Consider the following 4995-nt stretch of genomic DNA (forward strand, 5'->3'; position numbering starts at 1 on the left):
CATTATTGTAACCATTCAACAACTTCGTGCATGTCCTATATCCATAAAATGTATGTCGTATTCATTTCTTTCTTCTCTAACCAAAGAATAACTCAAAAATTATTATTTTTCATCCAAGAGATTTATCATATAGCTTTCAATGTAATCTCTACAAATGCACCATTTGTATAAACTTTTCTTTATTAAAAAATCTATCATCTTTTTGTCTTTTAACAAACTCGATCTAAGTTCTTATTTGTTTTACTCTATATGCTCTCCATGGCGTTTTATTTAAATAATTATTGTTTTTATCATAGTTTATAGTTATCCGATTTTCAGATGATATTTTTTTAGCACAACCATTTATGATATTTTTCTTGTAGATAAGTTTTTTTTACCTGTGTGATAAGGTCTTCATCTTAATACAATGCCGTGGGGCGGTCTCTCCCTCCGTAGGTAATGTTTTTTATGATAATTTTCAGCACATCTTTTACACTATACATAACTTTATCTGTAACTTTTTTCAATCAACTTTTTGTATGATAACTTTTTAACATAACTTTCATGACACGTGCAACTTTTATGCATAATTATTTTTAGCCTACATACTAAAGGATAGTTTTGAACATAATTTTGAAGTGAATATTATCAGAAAAACTTCTTATACAACTTTGATGCATAAATTCGTCATACAGTTTGTAAAAATACAAGTTTTTAATATAATTATTTAGCATATATTGTATAAAATATTTGTCAAAAGAACATCTCGTAAACACAAAAAAGTGCAATCTTAAGTTTGAAAAAAATTCACAAAGAGTGCAATTCTACAGATTGAATTTCAATTATCTGTCTAATTAAGTGGTTATATTTGAATTGCATGTCAAAACTAATCATATGTGACAAATAATTGAGGGTATGAGAATCTTTTCATACCACCACTAATCTGTTTGAAAAAATTTAAAATTGAACTCTTCATGGGACACGCAAGGAGTACGCGTCGTGTCGCGCGCTACAAATCTGTGATGGTAGCTGGATTTCCTGGAAGAGACGCTTCACGTAAAAAGGGAAAACGAAAACGAAAAAACAGTTGTAGGCCCACGCTCTCGTTCTCGCTGTCCGGATCATCACTAGGAACCTCGCTGGCACTCGTGCGTAAGGATGGCCGCAAGATCAACTGGAGGAGCGCGGTGAGACAGACCGCTGAAACCAGTGGCGGACCCAGGATTTGAATCTAGGGTATGCCTAGTTAAAACTTCAAGATACAAAATAGTATAATTCAGTATACAATTAGGTAACATAACTATAAGAGTTTTCAAATAATTATGGATAGTAAAGAAAATCAACTAGTAAAGAAAAGATTGCTCAAATTTTGGGTAGTCCTAGGCCTATATGGCCTACCCACTGGGTCCGCCACTGGTTGAAACACGAGCTTAGGTCAAGTTTTTTTTCCAGTTTAATTTATAAGTCCTGTCACATCGTCTGTTTAGACCCCAATTAGAAACATTAAATATACATATATTACAAAACTAATTTTATAAGTCGTGATTTAATCAAGAGACGAATCAATTAAATCTAATTAGTTTATAATTTGATCACTAATTGCTACATTAATTATTCGCTAATTATATATTAATTATATTTAATAAATTTATCTAAAGCTCTAATTACAATTTATACAATTAATTTTATATTAAATTAATATTCAAACATTCAATGTAACAGTTACTTAAAAAAGATCTTGATACGGCACCAGGCGCCGGGCGACTTGGTGGACCAACCCGCCAACGAGGTAGGCAGGTAGCCTCTGGCTCCACTCTTCAGCGGGACGTCAAGCCTTGACTTCCGCGTTGACTTCGCTTTAATGGGAAGTACAACAGCTGCACGCCAGCCACAACACCGCGGTGGATTAGTTACGGGCTGCTGGCTGGGGAGGTGTGACTACTCTGATACAGCTAACCTTTGACTGTGACAGGCTGATCGTTGCAGTAGGCTAGTAGCATGGGGGTCTTGTTTTGTTGGATGCACTGCCGATGTTACTCTAGAGCAGGCAAAAGCTAAATCAGTGTCTTCAGACTACCATCAAGGCTCGTTTTAGAATCAGCACCAGTTACCAGCCAGTCATCAGTATTTTTTTCTTATTACCATCAATTCAGTTCTCTCATTACCATCAACTCTGTTATGTTGGTTGCCAGTACTAGTACTTTTTTCTCACACCAAATTAGCACCAGCCACCAGCTACCAGCCAGACAGCAGTACTTTTCTCTCACACCAAATTAGCATCAACCATCAGCCATAGCCAGCAGAATAGATGTGTACAGTCTAGACTGTGCCGAGGCTTGCACATCTATCAGATGATTCGGCTGGAAGCGGCAGTAGTTACAGGTTTAGACCTCCTTCAAAGGTATGAGCAAATACTCCAAGAAACAATCTTTCTAATATCTAGCTCTTAGTACTTAGCTCATAACATGAATGATCCTACAACTACTAAAAAAAAAGCACTAACCATGACCTTCTAAAAAAGCCTTGGAGACGAGCAGGCTGGCGGCCCGCCTCAGTTAACAGCTTATCCGAGGCGAGCGACATAAAGGAACCATCTCGGTTAATCAGTCATTAACCAAGGCGGTTGCATTACATCGACCGCCTGGTTAAATTTTAACCAAGGTAGTTCTCTGTAATGCAACTGACTCGGTTAATAATCATTAACCAAGGCATTTTCTTCAAGGAGCCCGGCTCGATTAAGTTTCCTCTTATATAACCAGCACCCAATCCCCTTCTTCCCTGCGGCCCCTCCTCCATTTTCTTATGTTTTGATCACAAAACATGTAAATTGACCATTTTAGAGAGGGGGGTTGCCTTTGGATTTGGCGATGAGGGCACTGCAAGAGGTTACTTTCTTAGTCTTCAACTCTCATATTCTATCTTTTACATGATTTAGGTGCTTTTCTTCTAGATCTAGATCTAAATGGAGAAAAGAGTAAAATCTGATCTTGAACTTATATTACTTTAATTTCTCGCTATGTGTGCAAGATCGCGCTCATGGACATGGAAGAGTGGATGTACAAGTTACCGAGGGTTGGCAACGATCTGTCTTTTCTGCATCATGTGAGAAAATTTATTGCCGCTGCAAAAAAGCATCGTGTGAGTCTGGGTAAGATAACGTGGTGAAATCTCACTTGATCCGCCATGGTTTTGTCGAAAATTATACCATCTGGAAGTTTCATGGAAAAGCAGATCCGAGTGTCACTGGTGCATCTGAACAAAAATATTCGACGCCCTCGTCGGTGAATGAAACAGGATAATAACCCTCATCATCATTATCAACAACAACAACAACAGCGGTCGGTGATAGTGCGAATCGCGATTATGAACTTCCCAAGGCATGACAAGCAATGATGGTAAAGGCGAATGTGGATGACGAGGGACCAAGAGTAGAAAGAAGAAGAAGAAGAAGAATAATTATTTTAACTGAGGCAGTCAAATAGTATTAACCGAGATGGTTTTTACAACCGCCTCCGAGCGAAGGTCACAGTTAATGGTAGCATTAACCGAGGCCCGCCTCGGTCGGGCCTCGGTTAATTGAATAAAAAATAAAAAGTGAAAGCCCGTCTAGCCCATCGGATCTCGCCGCCCGCTGCTGCCCCGGCGTGCGGCCGCTCCAGTGCGGCCCCGCCGCTCCAGGTTGCCCCGCCGCTCCGTGCCGCGGCGCTAGATTCGGCGTCTGTGGGGAAGGAGACAAGATCTGCCGGCACTGCTGGATCTGCCATTCTTACCTCGCCTCGCCCGCGCCGCTGCTCTAGATCTGAAGGGTGTGCAGACTTGACGCGGCGCGGCGGCTCGGGACGCCGGCTTGAGGCAGCGAGGAAGGCTCGAGGCGACGGCGAGGAAGGCCCAATATGGCGGCTCAAGGTGGTGGCGAGGAAGGCCCGACGTTGTGGCGACGAGGAAGGGCCGATGCGGCTGCTCGTGTTGGGGGCGAGGAAGGCTCGACGCGGCGACAAGTAAGGCCCGACGCGTCGGCGAGGAAGCGGAAGTATGCGGAAGTGGAGGGCCGAGGCGGCCTCGGCGCTCTTCTCGCCCGTGGGCGCGTGGCCAGCCTGGTGCTCGTCGACGGCCACACCTCGGCATAGGAGCCCTGGGAGGGAGGGAGGGAGAGAGAGGGAGGAGAGAGAGATGGTGGTTGCGGGAGTGAGGGAGGCTGGGAGGTATTGAAGTGATTTAGAGTTTGATATTGCTTTTATATGTTGGAGGTGTTAGTAAACTGATGTGGGCTAGTGTGGCCGTTTTATACACGTCCGCCTCCGTTAATGATTAGCCGAGACGATTATTTTTAACCGTCTCGGTAAATAAGACAACAGCCACGATTAATATATTTTGCGAGGCGATTTTTTTAAAGGTCACGGTTAATGTTTCTTTTAGTAGTGCAGTAAAAGCCACGATTAACCATGACCACCTCTTTGTGCACACGTCATATGTTATAATCTTGAAGTTCGTGTATGAGACTTATAATGTTGAAGTTCGTGTACGAGACTATCTCTCCATCAAGAGATAGCTAGCTGTTCATTTTTTGCACTGTTCATCGACTAAAAGATTTTATAAACTAGCAAAGAGCCCGTCTTTAGAGGACACCTTACAGCAAGAATCAGATCTTGTTTAGTTCCCAAAAAAAATTTCTACAGTATTTGTCATATCGAATGTTCGGACACATGCATGGAGCATTAAATGTAATTGAAAAAAATAACTAATTATACAGTCTAACTGATTAGCACGAGATGAATTTTTAAGCCTAATTAGTTCATAATTAAATATTATTTATCAAGTAACAACAAAATGTGCTACAGTACCAAAACCAACAACTTTTCAGCAACTAAATAGCTGGTCTCAATGTAGGTTTTGATTTGAGCAGTACAAAAGTCTGGAAGTGTGGACACTGGACAGATGAGAATACAAGACCGAGACAAAGTGCTTTTGGTTCATCATCTGTTAGTCAAACAAAACAGAGTTTCTTCGCGTTTTTTT

The sequence above is a fragment of the Panicum virgatum genome, chromosome 3K (genome assembly GCF_016808335.1).
Source record: "Panicum virgatum strain AP13 chromosome 3K, P.virgatum_v5, whole genome shotgun sequence".
NCBI lineage: Eukaryota > Viridiplantae > Streptophyta > Magnoliopsida > Poales > Poaceae > Panicum > Panicum virgatum.